This window comes from Anabrus simplex, chromosome 7 (genome assembly GCF_040414725.1).
Source record: "Anabrus simplex isolate iqAnaSimp1 chromosome 7, ASM4041472v1, whole genome shotgun sequence".
NCBI classification, from domain to species: Eukaryota; Metazoa; Arthropoda; class Insecta; order Orthoptera; family Tettigoniidae; genus Anabrus; species Anabrus simplex.
In genome coordinates, this window is record NC_090271.1 from 165162568 (window position 1) to 165183130 (window position 20563).

The window sequence follows — 20563 nt, forward strand, 5'->3', positions numbered from 1 at the left end:
TGACACTAATAAGTGGAAAAGATGCCCCATGGTGCCAAGCTAAGATCCCCTGGGACTATCTCCTTTAGTCGCTTCCTACAAAAGGCAAGAGATACTGTAGATTATTCTATTGCTCACAGCCAGAGCGGGGTGGGATTTAGTAAAGTGCTAAACCTAGGTAGATGGCGGTCATAGCAGACACGCTCGAACAGGGCTAAAATATTTGTTAATGAGGGGAAAATCCTCAAAATTTCAGCATTGTATCTTATAGAGTGAACGCCCGGCATAGTGTCGAAACCTTCACTTCGGCTTGGAATCCCAGCCGGGTCTAGGATTTTAACTGTGTTTAGTTAATTTCTCTTTTTTTTTTTGGTTTTGCTAGTTGCTTTACGTCGCACCGACACAGATAGGTCTTATGGGGACGATGGGACAGGAAAGGGCTAGGAGTAGGAAGGAAGCAGCCGTGGCCTTAATTAAGGTACAGCCCCAGCATTTGCCTGGTGTGAAAATGGGAAACCACGGAAAACCATTTTCAAGGCTGCCGACAGTGGGGTTCGAACCTACTATCTCCCGAATACTGGATACTGGCCGCACTTAAGCGACTGCAACTATCGAGCTCGGTAGTTAATTTCTCTGACCCACGGACAGAGTTTTTGTGTTTATGAGTTCACAACGCACTCTTTTTCATATACTCGCACCACACTGGGGTCCGACTCGTTGGCTGAACGGTCAGCGTACTGCCCTTCGGTTCAGAGGGTCCCGGGTTCGATTCCCGGCCGGGTCGGGGATTTTAACCTTAATTGGTTAATTCCAATGGCACGGGGGCTGGGTGTATGTGTTGTCTTCATAATCATTTCATCCTCATCACAACGCGCAGGTCGCCTACGGGAGTCAAATAGAATGACCTGTACCTGGCGAGCCGAACCCGTCCTGGGATATCCCGGCACTAAAAGCCATACAACATTTCACCACACTGGGAACCACTACAGAAACACGAAATTTTGCATACATTCCTCCGCCTAAATTGGCTTTAGGGAGGGCATCTGGTCGTAAAACCGAGCCAAATCCACATGTACGACACAGTTCGCACTCACGACGCAACCAGTGTATACCGGTATATTTTCATTACATTTGAATCAGTGGGAGGTAGGTAGGAGCATAATATTGGAACAGGAGAAATCTAAATGCGAGTTATATATTCGTATTATGGGCCTCAACGTTTGCAGGGCACAGTATTTCATGTGAGTCTGTTTATTTAAGTCCCTCGTAGTGGACCGTCGCAAACCGTGCCTGTCTCTTACTCATTAATTTGTTAATGTTAAATGTCTACTGAGAGTTTCCTATCTACGCTGCTCATTAAACTTGTCGGCGGGAACACGTCTTCTTATCGTCTTTCCCTTTGTTTACTACTGCCGCCTCCTTTCTCCAGATTATTGAGTAATTTAACCAAGTTCAGTCCGAGTGTCGCCTCGTCAGGAGTGTTTGATAAGCCAAGAAGAGTAGGCTTAGCATCCTCCTTGCAAACTTATTACTTTTACTAAAACTCGTATCGTAATGACAAATCTCTATCTCTACACCTCAAGCAAACAACATGGACTTCACAAGAACATTCGCGAAGTGCGAAAGTAGAATGTTCGGCTGTAATCAATGCTCATTGTAGATATCAATTTTGGCTACTCACAGCGGTAATTACACATGTTTGAGTCTAATAGATACTGTATGGCATAAACTTGAATACTATAGGAAACTCAGCTACCAGTAATGATTTTTCTACTAATTTTAACTGTCTTTACATGAACTTAAACCTGCTTGAGGGTCTGTTAGGCACAAATGTAAATGGCAATAAGCACATTGGATGAATGGTGTATTTTTGGAGTAAGGAGTTGAGTACCGGCAATTCGAATCTGCAGGTCCTAAGGTAACATTTTAGATATTTGGTCCTCTCGTTCTAAAACTTCCTACAAACATAAAGATAGAAACCGTCCTTGCTTACGCCGGTCTGAACTCAGATCATGTAAGAATTTAAAATTCGATCAGACTTATTAATTAAACTACTACACCTAATCATATTCCTTAATCCAACATCAAGGTAGCAATCTTTTTTCGGTAAGAACTGTAAAAAAAAATACACTGTTATCCCTAAGGTAACTTTATCTTATAATCGCTAATAACAGATAAATCAATGCTCCTATTATAAAGAGTTATGTTTATCCTCATGTAACCCCAACAAAATACGATAGTATACTTGTTAATAACACCACCAAACAAAACAAATATAGACTCATATAAAGATCTATAGGATCTTCTCGTCTTTTATATTTATCTAAGCCTTTTGACTCAGAAATTAGATTCTGCTTATTATGAAGAGACTGTTATGATGATGATATATTTGCACGGTCAAAATAGCGTTTAATTCACATCAGAGGGCAGACCCGACCTTAAATTCAAATCAAAAGGGCATGCTTTCTTTTATAAACAAGTGAACATTAAAGGTCCTTTGTTTAAATTAACATCAAATAAATGTGGCACATTTCACATATCATTATTTAAATTAAAGTTAAGTTTAACAATTCACTCTAATACCCTGCTTAACATTATTATAAAATCATATTAAAATAAAATAATTTATAACATTATTCAAATTATGGCTAGTTTAAAGCCTACAATTCTTAATACACTTACAATAATTATAATATATGTTCTAAAGCTTATCCCTTAAAATATTAAACGCATAAATCCGAAGGTTATCATTAAATACTGAATAAAATTCATTTCTTGGAGAACCAGACTAACATTTAATTACAAACTTATTATTATTGATAATGATAACACGTTAACCAACATAATAAATGAGCTCTTTTTAATTCTTGAAAAACACATTCTCTATTCCAATTTTAATAAACCCTGAGGCATCGCATTCAACTAGAAATCTAGCTTTGTTCCAGGCACGCTTAATTATGTAATTTTATGTACGGGAAATGAACTGGTTATGGATAAGCGGATGAAGTTTGGTAATAGTGTTACGGCTCTGGAGGTCAATATCAATGCTGTCGAGAAAAACTCACTCGTAATAACAATCCACTGAGGAAAAAAATACACATCCAAAGGTTGAACAAGAGAAGTTGCAGCAGGTGAAATGGTTGTTGCTTGCATGTGTTTATCGTGAATTACGAACAGATTTTGTTTATGGAGTAAAAAAGAACGAGTCAGTATGGGCAGTTAAAACATGCGTTACTACCATCTAGTGGGTCATTTGTACTTATTTAGAAAAGGCACTTCACGAATGTTTGTTAGAGGCCTGACGAACACTAATACTTCTGTTATTTCCCATCATGTGAACTCGTGGCTGTGTGTCATCTCTACACAAAAGTGCAAAAAATGCATTCATGAACTTTGTATACCGTTTTCTGAAAATGATTATTACTGTGCTTTACAGGTCTACTACTTCACGTCACTGGTTCCATTTATGACAAGACTACATGGGGCCGCCCAACAAGTCTGTTTACGTCGTACGACTGGTAACTATTTCTACCATTTATTAATTGGTTCAAGGGAGAGGTACACATTTTAGGGCGAAATAACTGTTTTTTGTAATATTTTTAAAGTGGTCGGGTAGAGTGGTTAGCTTGCACCCGGAGTCTTGGAAGAGTAGTAGATGATGAAAAAAAATGTTGTCAAATTTCCTTTAGGGAAAAGTCAAATGATCATAAATGTCTTTAAATAAATGCAACTCAAATGGATAACGATTACTTTATCTGCGTATAACGAATCGTTTTCGGGACACTTCTGTATGGAATTTGGAGTTGACAAGTGTGAGGTTGAGTGCACCGAAATGTAGGAAAGTGACTCAGGGCTCAGTAGCGGCGCTAGGAAGCTCGCACCCCCCCCCCGCAATAATTGAAAACGGGCCCCTCGTGTCCTTATAAGGAACGTTACAAGTTTATTTCGTACTACAAGGTTGTATATTATTACAATGAACAGCAATGACGCCAATAATAATAATAATAATAATAATAATAATAATAATAATAATAATAATAATAATAATAATAATAATAATAATAAGTTAATAATTTAGTTTTCAAATACAGAAATGAAAATAATACACTTATATGGTACGAACACACACATACATACATGAAATGCATATTCCAATAATAGTAACCAAAACACGCTGACCGTCACAATATAATCCCGTTCCTAGGACCAAACAATTTACAACTCGACCGTCCATCGTAAGCCTACTTACCTACAGTGACTGCCGAGAGTTATAAACAGGCTCAAAACTTGAGTATTTAGAGTTTAGATAAGGCGGATGTCCTTGTTATTGCAACTTCGCTGAGTACCGGGTTCTCAGAACTGGCTAATTACTTCAAAAGCCTTGTTGATTGTTGTGAGTGGCAGCAAGGGATGGTTATTATTGGAACAGACTGGGAAACCCACATTCTTTAAGAAATAACTACCGCACTCCTATTGATGAAAGAAACTCTGCACTACGACGACCTACGTTTGGAATAACCCTCTGTAATACAAACAATACTCTGTTGTGTGCTGCATCTTTAACAATATGTAAAATCAGTCTTCAGAAGCACTTATGGGCCCCTGACAAGCCATGGCCTCCTCTGCCCCGCAGGGTCTGCGAGGTCCTTATGGCCGTCACTGTCACGGCTTATGAAATTACCGCGAATTAAATAATCTGTTTTCTAGAGAGTGATGAGATAAGACCTCTTTTGATAAACTAGATCCTTCTGTATGTGTCTGAGTGATGGTCATTCATCAGTGCTTCACTTCACAGCCTGCAAGGTCTCATCGACCATATGTACTCTAACGCCAGGAATCATAGTTAAATAGCTTCTGCGTGTAGAGTGGGTAAAATAAGTATTCATACACGTATGGTTTCAAACGATACACAAACGGGAATTATCGGTAAGTGATTTATACTAACACTACAGATGCACTATTGTTTGGCGTAATTAACTGTACGTACAGTGGATGTACTAACTATATTCCTTGATTTATGACGAAGTATTGTTTAACGACACACAAAAAGTTTTCATACATTTCGGTTGTAGTCATGTATGGTATTATAAGTTAAAATGGTAGGTAAACTTCGCCGACTGATGGCTGAAAACAAATCATTCATCGTGTATCTCATTTAACAGTGAGTATTAGTGCCTGGAACTAATAGTGGATGGGACGTCGATCGGGTGAATTGAAGACTGTTGTGAAGGGAAAAAAAAAAAAGTTTCCTTATGGCAAGAGGGATTTTGTTACCGAAACATCTCGCATGCTGCTGTCCAGTATGGTGTGAACAAATACAAACGAACAAGATCTACGACGAATGTGCGTAGGTCTGGACGTCGTAGAGCTCTAACGGTCCGAGAGTCGCGATATATAGTACAACAAGCGCGCAAGAACTCAGGCTTGAGCGCCCGAATGCTTGCTGAAGACTTCGCAACAGCAACAGACGAGGAAGTATCACCTCAAATCATAAGGAAATACATTCACGAAGCTGGGTTAATAATAGAATGACAAGAAAAGAACCGTTCATTAACCAGCCCAATAGGGTGAAAAGACTGGAGTTTGGTCGCGCATCTCAACAAAGTCAGAGAATACTGGAAGAAGATTATATTCTCTGATGAGAGCAACTTGAACCTTTTTGAATCTGATGGGCGAAGATACAGAATGTGTGGCGTAAACAAAATCATGAATTTGACCCTAAGAATATTGTACCAACTGTCAAGCATGGTGTGAGGATGCATGAGCTATGCTGGGATAGGAGAATTGATTGTTGTTGAGGATAACACGCCTGCCACAGCATATGTGAACATACTCCGTGTTAATTTGCTGGCCAGTGTTGCGAAATTAAATCTTGAGGACCCGTTTGTTTTCCAACAAGACAGCGATCCCTAGCATACGGCTCGTGTAACAAAAGATTGGATGCTGTATAATGTACGCAACCAACGTACAACGTTTCCACAGCCCCCGGACCTCAGTCCCATAGCAAAACCTGTGGGCGTTATTGGAACGGAGAATAAGGAGACGGACATCCTCGTCAAAAGAAGACTTTATCGATCATCTGAACAAGGAAAGATCAAAAATTGATACCGAAACCACATCAAACCTTGTAAGCTCCATGTCACGATGCTTCAAGCAGTTATAGATGCCCAGGGAATGCATACGAGCTATGTGTGTATGAGGACATTGTTTCAACGTGTATGAATATTAATTCGTTTTGTTTTCTTGTAAAGGCTGCAAAATTTCTATCCGTAGATGGTCCTTCACACTTCATTAAGAAATATAATTCATGTACTAAAGATATGTGGCAAACCGCACGTGCAGTGTATGAATACTTATTTTACCCACTGTACATTCAGGAATATCTTCCTCGAACAAGTAAACGTGCTCTCATTATTTTGCTGCAGTTTTCTACGACATGTACATGCAAAAGAACTCTTCCTGCTATGATGAATACAAAGATAGTGAAACGTGAAATTTTGAGAATGGTAGGTCAGGAAATGCAGGGGCTGCCTGGCCGAGGCGGTAAAGGCGTGATCGGTTCACCCGGAAGGACGTGGGTTCGAATACCTCTCAGGAAATCATAAAGTTTAAGAAACGAGATTTCCACTTCCGGAGGTAGATATGGCCCTGAGGTTCACTCAGCCTACACCAAAAATGAGTACCAGGTTAATTCCTGGGAGCAAAGGCGGCCGGGCGTAGAGCTAACCACTCTACCCCATCACGTGCCGAGGTTAACAATGGTGGAAGCCTTTACCTTCTACACATCCAAGGGCCTTCATCGCCTGTACGGAGGTGACTTTGCTTTTAGGTCAGGAAATGCATCTGAATTTGTCACACCTGATATAAAACAGATCTGTAAAATTCTCCCAGCTCATGAAAGTCATTAAATTTTTCTGTATACATGCCACTTAACTCTTCAGTGATATTATTATTATTATTATTATTATTATTATTATTATTATTATTATTATTATTATTGTGGATATACGGTGCTATGTACAACTTTTCAACGATATTATGTTGCGGATATGCAGTGTATGTGATCTTAACGACGCTTAATGCATTCACATTACGAAAATGACGAATATTGCTTGGTGGGTGTCGCGTAGTCCGCTTCTGTTGTGTAGTGGTTAGTGTGATTAGCTGCCACCCCCAGAGCCCCGGGTTCGATTCTCGGCTCTGCCACGAAATTTGAAAAGTGGTACGAGGGCTGGAACGGGGTCCACTCAGCCTCGGGAGGTCAACTGAGTAGAGGTGGGTTCGATTCCCACCTCAGCCATCCTCGAAGTGGTTTTCCGTGGTTTCCCACTTCTCTTCTAGGCAAAATGCCGGGATGGTACCTAACTTAAGGCCACGACCGCTTCCTTCCCTCTTCCTTGTCTATCCATTCCAAGCATCCCATCCCCCCGCAAGGCCCCTGTTCAGCATAGCAGGTGAGGCCGCCTGGGCGAGGTACTGGTCATCCTCCCCAGTTGTAACCCCGTCCCAGAGTCTGAAGCTCCAGGACATTGCCCTTGAGGCGGTAGAGGTGTAAAATGGGTGCCGACATGCAACGAAGATTGGAAACTTCTAATCTAGAGGGACAATGATGGGTGTAAGGAGGGACGCTTGTCTGTGACAAGAGGTTCTGACCCCATTATTGAGAGCCATGAAGATGGTTTCCCATGATTTCTCACTTTTAACCAGGCACATTCTGCGGCTCTAACTTAATTCAAGCCCGGCCGGTTCCTTCCCAGTCCTATCCCTTTTCTATCTCATCTTCGACACAAACTTGCGTCTGTTGGTGCAACATCAAGCCATTAGCAAAAGTAACTGGTGTGTGACATATTTGGAAATACTGAAAACTATTTGAGTAATAGAACTTTAATCGCTGCGACGTGGGAGGTCGTTGCTATCTCTGAAAATGAAATGCTTTCCCTTCTAGACTGGGGGGACTCCTTTAAGAAGGCCAGTGATGACCGAATAATTCAAGTCTGTCAGCCCGGCATCTTCCTTCATCTTTCCTCATTCTGCCTGTCAATGAAGATGAGAAAAAATGCCCATGGATTTAATTTATAAATGGAAAACGATGGTATGACGAAGTCTCCGGGGGAAGTTGGCGAGCAGTACAGCCGCAGGGTGGGGGCGAGAAAGGGAGGCGACCACCTTCACTGTACGAACATTTCATCATCTGTCGGAAGAGACTTACTGCATCACTTGTTTCATGGAAATCAGAATCAGACAAGATTTCATCAGGTGAGTTGGGTCTGCGTAGGAGCAGCCTCTAACCCAAACGCTCCAGGTTCGATTCCTTGCTCGTTCAAGAAATGTAGAGCTTTTTCTCAAGAACGTTCGATGCTTCAAGAAAACATTCTGATAATTATATGATGATGTTGGTCCAATCACTTCAAGCACCGAGCGAGTTGGCCGTGCGATTAGGGTCGCGCAGCTGTGAGCTTGCATTCGGGAGATAGTGTGTTCGAACCCCATTATCGGCAGCGCGGAAGACGGTTTTCCGTGGTTTCCCATTTTCACACCAGGCAAATGCTGAAACTGTACTTTCATTGAAGCCAGGGCCGCTTCGTTCCCACTCTTAGCCCTTTCCTACCCTATCGTCGCCATAAGACCGATCTGTATCAGTGCGACGTAAAACAATTGTAAAATAAAAACACACTTCAAGCAACTAATAAAGACTCAATCGACAATACTAAAAACAATCCTGAGGAGGCTCACACAAAGCTTCTTATATCCTGTAGAATTGTCCTTTCAGTAATCCTGTCGAATTTTATTATTATTATTATTATTATTATTATTATTATTATTATTATTATTATTATTATTATTATTATTATTATTATTATTATTATTATTATTATTATTATTATTATTATTATAGTAGAATCCCGATATAACACTGTTGTCGGAGGCCATACTTCACCCCGTGTTAGGCCTGTAGCTTAATCGTGGTATATTGGGAGATGACCTGCGCAGATGATATGGGAGGAAGGGAGAAATATTTCAGCATACTGCAATGTATGTATGTATGTTTAGTCATCAGCCCGAAGGCTGGTTGGATCCTCAACAGTTCCGCCATGAGCTGTCATAGATGACCTAGGCATCACTGAAGAGGCGTACTACTATACGTAAATTACACTACCGAATGTAGAAATAAACTTAAAAACTTACCAGTTATACACTTTACTCTAACGGAACACGAAATACACTAGATATACATTGATCAAACAACCTACTGCAGGCCTAATTGTCGAGTGTCAGTAAAGAGGTCCCTAAGTACTGTGTGGTGGTTTAATGCACAGCGCTTCATTTCCACGTAATGTGTTGTAATCGCCAGGTGCATCGGATGAACAAGAGTTGATTCAGTTTGTTTCTACATCCATGAAATTACGTTATTTATAAGTGGTGGTGGTGATTATTGTTTTAAGAGGAAGTACAACTAGGCAACCATCCTCTATATAACACTAATCAGAGGGAAAATATGGAAGAGATCCGACGCTACGAAAAATGAAGGTATCGGACAAAGGAAGACAAGGGCCACGAAGGGCGTGAAAGTGAAAGACTTCCTAGGCCTCCATATGTAATACCGTCGGGGTCGGAAAAGAACAAGAGTTGACCAAGGGAGGTCGGATAGGATAGATGAAAGTGAAGAGCCTGGCACAAGTAAGTGGAAGCAATGCCAGGACTCAGCTGGGTACCCCGTGGTCGCCAACCCACGCTCCAAAGTTCAGATCCCCTAGGGCCCTTTTAGTCGCCTCTTACGGCAGGCAGGGGATACCGTGGGTGTTATTCTACCGCCCCCACCCACAGGAGGTCGTTATTTATTAGAGTAGGCACTCTGTCGGCTGTCAAGGATACTATTCCTTGCCTTTGCAACAATTTTAGAAATGTAAATATTGAACCAATTGTTTACATCTCGTTGGTTCTGTGAAATATCAAATATACAATTCGACACCTCTCAAGGCTAGTATCCTAATCATGCTGTATCGTTTCGTCATGGTCAAGAATTTGAGCTGATGACATAAATGCTGAACGTAGTGAAATGGCCAAAGACGGAGAGCGAAGAAGAAATTTACTGGATCTTTATAGTAAGAATTTCAATATTTTTTCAGAGGACAAAATCTTCGCCGCGTTATATACAAATCCGAGGTATACCGGACCGTGTTATACCGGACTACTACTATTACAAGCCTCGCCACGTAACTTTGGTCCCTAAGAGATCAACCTAACTATTTCTCCCCGTTGTGATCGAGCGAGTAGCTACGCGGTTTGGATCACGTAGCTCTCAGTTTGCATTCTTGAGATAGTGGGTTCGACCCCCACTGGCGGCAGCTCTCAAGATGGTTTCCCTTTGTTACCCATTTTTTTCACGCCAGGCAAATGCTGGGGCTGTACTTTAATTAAGGCCACGGTCGTTTCCTTCCCGCTCCTAAACCTGTCCTAACCTTTCATCGTCAAATGACCTACCTGCGTCGGTGTGACGTAAATCAAATTGAAACAACTGAAGGTAGTAATTCATGGTTATTTTCTTAGTGTTGGGTCGCATTCTGCGTCGCCAGCTATACGACGACACGACGTCTTGCAGTTATCGTTCATCTCGCATTATATGGCAATTTCTTTTCATGACTTGTGAGATTGTTACGTACTGCCAACATTGATACTACCGGATTGTGAAAGTCACTACGGATACATCTGGGGGGATAAGTGATGAATATTTTATGTTCCTGTAGGATTGCAAATCTGTTTGGATAAGTAGCATGTTCGAATAATGTATTTAAGATGACGAATGGAATTGTTCCATAACAACGGTCTTCTTTCATCCAATTCTTACGTAGATGTTTAAGAAGCAAGAAACACCTGCAAGAAATCCTTCGAAAAGGAAAGCGAAGTCATCTGCTCTACAAAGCTCACTTCAGAACGAATTGAAAAAGGAGTATCAAATAGAAGATCATGCCTAAAATATCCGACTTGTTGGCTGAATGGTCAGCGTACTGGCTTTCACTTCAGAGAGTCCCGCGTTCGATTCCCGGCCGGATCGGGGATTTTAACCTTCATTGGTTAATTCCAATGGTCGGGGTCTGGATGTTTGTGCTGTCCCCAACATCCCTGCAACTCACACACCACACATAACACTATCCTCTACCACAATACCTACACATGGCAGATGCCGCCCACCCTCATCGGAGGGTTTGCTTTACAAGGGCTGCACTCGGCTAGAAATAGCCACAAGAAATTATTACACCGGAACAAAAATGGTGCATATAACTCAGATTTAGCTTTAGGATGGGTTTTGACAGATGTTGCACGTTCGGGCATCACAATACGTAACTTTGAATTGCAATATTTGTGGATATATTATTGAATCAATTGCTTAATGGATGAAACCATTAAGCAGGAAGGCCAGACTAAAACGTATATTTGAAGTCACAAAAACCAAAAAGCATAAAAATATAAACACCCAAAGGCATCGTATGTCTCTCCGCTGGAAAACCATGTAAAGTCTTAATAATCACAAAACATAGGAAAGCAGCCTATTTAGATCGCATTTTCAGAAATGGCAAATACAACCTGACACAACTGATCATGAAAGAACAGTGGATATGGGCGAAGACTGCGGAACGTCCGACAGTGGTTAGTTATCCACAATACGGTAACTCTGATACGGGAAACACAACCTTCATGTGGGTGGCGAGCTCAATAGCTGCAGTCACTTAAGTGCGGCCAGTATCCAGTATTCGGGAGATAGTAGGTTCGAACCCTACTGTCGGCAGCCCTGAAGATGGTTTTCCGTGGTTTCCCACTTTCACACCAGGCACATACTGGGGCTGTACCTTAATTAAGGCCGCGGACGCTTCCTTCCCACTCCTAGCCATCTCCTGTCCCATCGTCGCCATAAGACCTATCTGTGTCGGTGCGACGTAAAGTAACTAGCATGTGGGTGGGGGCAGCAGAATAACACCCACCGTATCCCCTGCCTGTCGTAAGCCTCCCAGGAGCTCTTAATTTGGGGACGTGGGTTGCGACCACGGGACCCTTAGCTGAGTCCTGGCATTGCTTCCACTTATTTGCGACAGGCTCCTCACTTTCTTTTATCCTATCTGACCTCCCCTCGGTCAACACTTGTTCTTTACCTACCCCGACGCTATTAGGTTCCGAGGACTAGGAAGTCTTTCATTTTCACACCCTTCGTAGACATTGTCTTTCTTTGGCCGATATCTTCATTTTTCGAAGTCGTACTTCCTCCTAGAACAGTAATCACCACCACCACCGGGATACACAACAAAGGAAAAGCATATTGCGTGATGGTCACCAACCTTCTGTGAGGAGACAGAACCAGGATAAGGACTGGCTGGGAATCGAACCCAGGTTCTCCGAGTAAGTCAGACATGCTACCTCTAACCCTAACATCACAAGGATGGCGTAAAACCTGCAATAATAATAATAATAATAATAATAATAATAATAATAATAATAATAATAATAATAATAATAATAATAATAATAATAATAATAATAATAATACTTTATAACGACGAGAAAGAGAAAAGTATAGGTGCATTAACTGGTATCGGAGAGGGTGAGTTGAGAGTCCGGTCAGTGCGAGGGAAATGGCAGACTCGTTCCAAGCCCTTCATTAGCCGCGAGCTGAAACATGAGATAGCAAGTAAGTAGAACATTCCATTAGAACATCTGAGCAGACGTGCCGCGGAATATCTCAAGGGAATCCTCGAGAGAAAAGTTTCTGCATACAATTTGTGATAACCCGTTAATGTTTGTTCCTCTTCTATCCCGCGAATAAAGTGTTCTCGCGGCGTCTTGAGACTTCGGGTCACGACCGACACACTTCCAATAATCAAGATAGAAGTTGACAACATTAGGTGATGGTGCTCGCTCTGATACGAGGGCGGTAACGGCCTTAAAATCTCTTACACAAAAGGGAGAATTCTTCGAGGCTCCAGAGATCATGCCATGTTAAGAAAACAGTGTTGCTCTTACGGACCTACGAGGAGTGAACACACCCCCCCCCACTTAGACACCCGTAATTCCTCGTTATTGAGGAATATTACGTTGTATTATGAAAGGAAGAGACAGGATGAGGCATTTTCTTGCCCGTGAGTTATTAAAATAATACTTAACATTCTCTGTTTCATAAATACATTCGCAGGGAGAAACACAATGGCGGAAAGAGTCATTGCTTTGTTGTCTTCCTTCATTTTCCTTCTGAATTGCTCTGGCACATGGAACGCGTAACCCGTAATGCTGTGAATCGCCGGCAGTTTATCACTGTTGAAGAGAACTTATCTATTTGTGTGTGTGTGTTGTAATGTTCTTGAACTGTACAGCATTTCTTACAGAATATTTTGAAGCTATAATGTGCAGTGATACATCAGGCATGTCTTGTACTGATACAGAAATTCGCTATGACTTTTCTCTATGCTTGTTTTTGTTATTTAGCTGTTGTTTCTTAAGCGGGAGGGTCCCTGGAGTGGGAGAAGGTAGTGTAAGTGCGGAGTGTTGGAAGTCAGCGAGGTGCTTACAGGCAATGATTGGGACAGAGCAGTACAGGGCGAGCATAGGTGGTTGGGAGGGAAGGAAGAAGAAAGAAGAAGTGAAGACAAGAAGATGTAGAATAGAACTGGATAAAATAGGATACTTTATACTTTCTGCAGCGGTGATTTTGATATTGCTTTGGATCGGGGGAGTAGAACTGAACCCAGGTCCGACTTCCAGAGGAAATATGAGCTGGGAGGACATGGAAACAATCAGAAAAATCGTAAAAGAGGTGGTAGCAGAGACATGTCCTTTCGAACAAATCAAGAACATGATCAAGGAACAAACGAGGGAGTTTGAAAAAATGAAGGGGTGGTTTCAGGAAAAGATAGAAGACACAGCTTCACAGGTGAGAAGAAATGGTGAAGAAGTTTCAGCATTAAGAGAGGAGATAGGGAGATTGGAAGAGGAGATATCGAAACTGAAAGCCGACGTAGTTGTTAACACCCGAAGTCGCAGAAATAAATGCTTATTTATATATGGAGTGCAAGAGGGTAAGAAGGAAGATAAGACGAGTATAATTTATAAAGTAGTGGACATAATTCAGGGTAAAATGAAAATAAATTTCAGTGAAGTGGACATTGATGATGTGACAAGAGTGGGAAGATTTAGAGGTAATAGGCCTATCAAAGTGCAATTATTTTCTACATTGATGGCTGATACAGTGGTGCGTAATGCAGGTAACGTGCAAGGAGAAAAAATATGGATAAGGAGGGACATGGGAGCTGAAGCGTGGAGGAATGAAAAAACCCTTAAAAAACACATGATACGAGCTAGGCAGCAAGGGTTGAATGCAGTCATCAGAGGACAGGAATTAGTGGTGACAGGCAACAGATGGAGGAGAATATGGTCGGTGAATAGACTGATGGACCTAGAACGGAGGATGAAACAAGATGAGGAGGCTAAGAGAAGTGTAGTGAATAACGGGGATGACAAACGAGTGGAAGATAGTAGGCAAGTGAAAGATAACGAGGGTAGAAGTGTAATTATAGGAAGTAGTACTGAAAAGTGTCAAGAGAGACAGTGCGAGGTGCTAAGTGGAAGTATGAACAACGGTAAGGAAAGAGCAGTGGACGGACAATGCAGGAGAGAGGCTGAAGAACAAAGGGGTGATGGGGGAAAGGAGAGTGAGCAACAAGAAGCTGAGAGAGCTGAGTGTAGTGGTGTAGTTAGGCAAGGTCAGGGTATAAAAGTAAGGCCAGAGATAACCCGTGAGTACCTCGTACAGAATATGAGTAGGAGCGCAGGGAGAGATAGAAGCTATACGGACATGATGAGAGCTATGAAAAGTAATGAGGGTTATGTTACAAGAAGTAAAAAACAATAATATAGCGAGTAAGTAAGTAATTAAGGGCGTGGAGGCTGAAATGTTGTGATGGAGAAGTGGTATGTAGTAATGTAACTTGGCTATTTGTAAGTTATGATATGTTATAGGGTTGAAATGTGGTGTTGGAGAAGTGGTGGTAAAAGATGGTGGATGGCAGAAGGTGAGTGTATGAGTGTATGGTAAATAGAGTAAATTATGATATGTTATAGGGTTGAAATGTGGTGTTGGAGAAGTGGTGGTATAAGATGGTGGATGGCAGAAGGTGAGTGTATTTGTAGAAGAAGTGGAGGTGGTATATGAGGTAGGGTTGGTGTGTTATTATTGTATTGGTGTCTGGTATAAATGCTGAGTGATGGCAGACGAGTGTGTGTTAGGGCTGAAATGTGGTGTTGGAAGTAGAGGTGGTATATGTTGAAATGTGGTGTTGGAAAGGTATGGAGATGTAGTAATGTAACTTGGCTATTTGTAAATAGAAGATGGAGTTTTCAGTAGGTAATTATGACGGGTAATAGGATGAGTATGAGTGTATGGTAAATTGAGTAAGTTATGATATGTTATAGGGTTGAAATGTGGTGTTGGAGAAGTGGTGGTATAGCTGGAAAGAGGTGAGTTTATTATCATTTTGTATTGTATTGGTGTCTGGTATAAATGCTGAGTGATGGCAGACGAGTGTGTGTTAGGGCTGAGATGTGGTGTTGGAAGTAGAGGTGGTATATGTTGAAATGTGGTGTTGGAAAGGTATGGAGATGTAGTAATGTAACTTGGCTATTTGTAAATTTTGGTTTGGTAGAAGATGGAGTTTTCAGTAGGTAATTATGACGGGTAATAGGATGAGTATGAGTGTATATGGTAAATAGAGTAAATTATGATATGTTATAGGGTTGAAATGTGGTGTTGGAGAAGTGGTGGTATAAGATGGTGGATGGCAGAAGGTGAGTGTATTTGTAGAAGAAGTAGAGGTGGTATATGAGGTAGGGTTGGTGTGGTATTGCTGAAATGTGGTGTTGGAGTATTGCTGGCCAAAATTTTTGGAGGCGTGATTGGTATTTGTTATTCATTGCCGAAATTTTTTTGGAGATGAGAGGTAATTTTATTATGGAGTGTTATGACGGAATGAAATGAAATGAAGCAATGTTAACGCGGATTGGTAAAAGTTGCGGTATGGTTGATTGGAACGCAATGACGGAATAAGATGGCCGGTTTGGTATGCAATCGTGTAATGTTGCTGTTGTAGCGTATTTTGGAGTAGGTCAGGGAACAATAAAGGTGTTGAAAATGCTGAAGCATGAAGGTTGCATGACGAGTGAGTACGTGTGAGTGATAACAAGCAGAAAGTTGCAACACCAGCAGTGGAATGTAAATATAGACCCGGCTAAGGAGGTCTGGTCTATAACTGTAGCGTTAGGTCTTATTGTTTTATTGTTCATCTGATTTTGTATATGGGGGAGAGGGGTGGCTTAGGTTGGACTACGTTTATTAATTTTATTAGTTATTGATGTTTTAAGTGTGAATTTAGAATTAGACAGGGGAGTAGCTGGACGTGGCATGAAGAGATGGAGGATGACTGCCGTGGTGACCTAACTTTTGAGGTCACGCTTCCGGAGTATCTGACAGGCTTCATGGCACGGCCAAGGTGTACAGTAGCAGTATTTAGTATTTATTTATTTATTATTATTATGAACATGTACTCGGGGCTGAACGCCTGTTATGTTCATTAATAAATAAATACACTCTTAAGCGCATTATATTTTTGCCACCGTTTTCCCGTATTGCTGTGAAAACCGAACGAGTCCCCTCTAAAAACCCCGTCACCTGGAGTTCCTAAAAATAATTTTAGCTTAGTTTCTTCCTCCATTCGTTTTGAACTTAAGTAGTGAGTTTCACCAAAATATGTACCACCATTTTTCGTTGATGCTGTTAAGGAGCACCATTCGATATGGCAACGTTGTTGTCATAAGAGCAATAGTGTTTTCTTAACATGGAATGGCCTATAGTGGTATATACTGTATGTATGGATTCCCTTTCCGAATGAGGTCCGTAACGTTCCACAGAGATAAAAGTCTATAAATAATTATAATATCCGTTTCGACTTACGTCATGAAAATTAACCTTTTTTTCACTAAGAAACCTTTGCAGTCATATAAAGAGGAGAAGGGGAGGGGGTGAGGAGGGTCCTTTTACACGCATCTTGCGATAGGTAGGGATTATTGTGCAGGAATGTTATTCCTCACTCAGTTTTGTAGGCTGTATCCACTGTTTGCCATGTTGCAGTGGTATTGGGAAATTGACCCCCAGTCTAAAAACATATACGTGTTAATAAACTTGCATAGCTCTATCATGTTACGAAAAGAGACAAGAAGAGACGGGAAGTGTTGTTCAAGAATAATTGCTGAACCAAGCGGCTGTTATGCTGCCACTCTTTGCGTCTCACTCCGCGGAAAATTCACTGCGTTCAATATCACTTGGCGCCAAGCCAAAATATTATATTTACACCAAGCAAATGCTGGGGCTGTACCGCTTCCTTCCACTCCTAGCCCTGTTCTATCTCATCGTCACCTTAAGACCTATGTACGTCGGTGCGACGTAAAGCAACTTGAAAAAAAATATATATTTACTACATAAAAACAGTTAGCTCCCTACGTGGATCAGTGGTAGAGTGTCGACCTCCGGATCCCAAGACAGTTCGTTCAAACCCGACACAGGTGGTCGGATGTTTGAAGGGCAGAAAAAATTCCATTCGACACTCCATGCCGTACGATGTTGGCATGTAAAACCTCTCTGGTTTCACGTAGGGCGTTCATCCGACAAAATTAATTAAAAACTCAGTCATAGGCGGCCAAGAGAGATTTGGTTTACTCTGCCATATAGGAGGCCTAGAGTAAAATGGAACGTTGAAACTGACGAGCAAACAGCCAGATGGCATCAAATTAAAATGCTGAGGCCATAGATTATTATTATTATTATTATTATTATTATTATTATTATTATTATTATTTCTTCTATTTTAGTTCCACGGTAAACAATTGACTTGCTGGTTAGTCCTTTTTTCTTCTCCCATAGCTTTATCATTTCGCTGTGGTTCCTCTGAGCATATGTTGATGGACTTTTCATTTTGCTTTTCCTGGAAACCCTTGAATTTATCATTTTTACCTCGAAACATATCTCCATTAAAGATTTTTTTGGATTGATGCCAACTTCCTCCATGTCCTTTCTTTTTTCTTCTACCCATTCAGTAGTTGCTTGTAATTTCATGATGTAGTTAAAGATTTTCTCAGTTAGTCGACGCTCGTTCATTCTTGTGAGGTGCCCATAAGACTTCAGTCTCCTGTTATGTAAGGTGTCTGTGATCTTCTCTTCCTGTCTATCTGTCTCCTCCTTTTGCTCCATGTACCATCCTTTATTTTTCTCGGGTCCTAAGATCTTTCTCAAAATTTTTATTTCTTCTCTAGCTCATCCATTTTCTCTTTCATATTCAGTATCAGACATTCTGAACTGTAAAGTCCCTCTGGCTTGATAAGCATGATGTAGTGTCTGATATTTGCCCTGTAAGATGTTCTTTCGTTGTATCTATTCTGTACTAATCTTTAGGCTAACTCCATCTTTCTGGCCCTTCCCTTATTTTCTTCTTTATCAAGCTCATTCGGCTGGATGCATTCACCGAGATATTTAAATTTATCTGATCTCTTGACTTTTCCATACTTTATTTCCAAATGCTATTATTATTATTATTATTATTATTATTATTATTATTATTATTATTATTATTATTATTATTATTATTATTATTATTATTATTATTATTAATAATAATAATATTATTATTATTATTAGAAAAACAGCATCTCGTTTTATTTGAAGCAGATTGTATGAGAATGTCAACTAGAACGTGTCTCTCCAGGCTGCTAACTAGAGCCAGCCTGCGCAGACCGATTACCTTGGCTTTGGTAAACAATACTACACAATATCCGAAAGATAGGTGACCTGTGGATAAAGCTTACCTCACACAGGGAAAGTTCAGAGGATTCAAGTGGCAAGTTGCCTCTTAGCTTACCCGTGTAAACAGGGGAGGACATTCAAGTTGTTTTTCCTTCAAAGGATTAGAAAGGACGAACTATCTAATTTTTGTGTCCAATTTCCCGTCAAGTAACTAGACTCCACTGCTGTCCTTCACCTCACTTGACCTCAATACTTGGTTTTAATGCATGTCTGCCTGTTAGGTCATCAGCCCAGAGGCTGGTTGGATCCTCAAACAGCACCACCAAAGGCTATGCAGTTATAGGGGAACTGCAAAAACCAATGGTAGAGCCCAAATGAGGTGTACTAGGCAAGATGAGGAGTGAGGTAGTTTGCCATTGCTTTCATCACTGGACCAGAAGGTGCTACTGCAGCACGACTGACCCTATGAGCAACACCTTTCATAACACTCAGACACTAGTTGTGCTCCAAATGTCATTACTCAGCACCACCCGTACCCCAGCAGCTTCCATATTGTGACTGCCATTGATGAGACTGGGACTTCGGTGGAAGCTACACTTTGCTCTGGCCTGTGCCAAGAGACGGCTACAAAAATACTACATCCGTCAAGAAATGGCAACAGGCGGATTTTAATGCATAACTTTACAAAAATGAGTAAGTGGAATTAAAACGACGTTACTAAGTTCCTGGAAGCGTACGAGAAGTGTGAAATGGACGGCGTAATAACTATTTAAATAAAAACAGTCCTTACCTATTTAACAATAATTTGGTTTGGGGTCTGAGTCTAACAAGAACAATGGAATGTCACAAAAGTATCCGAATACTGGTTTCAAGTGTAGAGGGTACGAGCGCTCGCTCCCCTGACCTTTCCTTGTGTAAATTAGAAGGTGTCCGCCTCTGTGGTGTAGTGGTTAGTGTGATTACCTGCAACCAGGGTTCGATTCCCGATTGTGCCACGAAAATTGAAAAGTTGTACGAGGGCTGGAACGGGGTCCACTCAGGCTCGGGAGGTCAACTGAGTAGAGCGGGGTTCCATTCTCACCTCAGCCATTCTCGGAGTGGTTTTCCGAGGTTTACCACTTATCCTCTAGGCAAATACCGGGATGGTACCTAACTTAAACCCACGACCACTTCCTTCTCTCTTCCTGGTCTATCCGTTCCAATCCTCCCATCGCCCAACAAGGCCCCTGTTCAACATAGCAGGTGAGGCAGCCTGGGCGAGGTGCTGACCCTCCTTCCCAGTTGTATACTCTCACGCGCTAGGACACTACCCTTGAGGCGATACAGGTGGGTTCCCTCACTGAGTCCGAGGAAAAAACGAACCCCGGACGGTAAAGGGATTAAGAAAGAAGGACGATTGGAAGATGCATAAAACGGCATGTCCAACCCGGAAAAATAACTTTAATCACTTCCTTCCCAAAGAAACCCTAGCTTTGCGCCAGTGTGGATTTCTGGTCGCAATGAATACAGTTCCACAGAAGTGAATACGAAATAAAACATCCTTCACTGTTGGGTGTAACGTCAAGTATGCGTGTTACGACAGCCAGAGCGCGCGCTTGCCCGATGGCCTTGCCCCTCAATTACTCTCATTACACCCGCCAGCAGCTGCTGCCTGTTGACCGCACTCTCTCAAGCATCATCCTACAACAGTGGCTCCCAAACTCGAACCCCTTTCACAGAGATCTGAATTGAGCGAATCGCAGGTTAAATCGACCA

The 20563-nt window shown here is 41.5% G+C and overlaps 1 protein-coding gene across 1 annotated transcript in view; it reads right to left on the reverse strand.

Moving 5' to 3' along the window:
• LOC136877000 (uncharacterized) overlaps positions 1–20563 on the reverse strand; it is a 127790-nt gene that overhangs the window by 21797 nt on the left and 85430 nt on the right. The gene's annotated exons all lie outside the window — the stretch shown is intronic.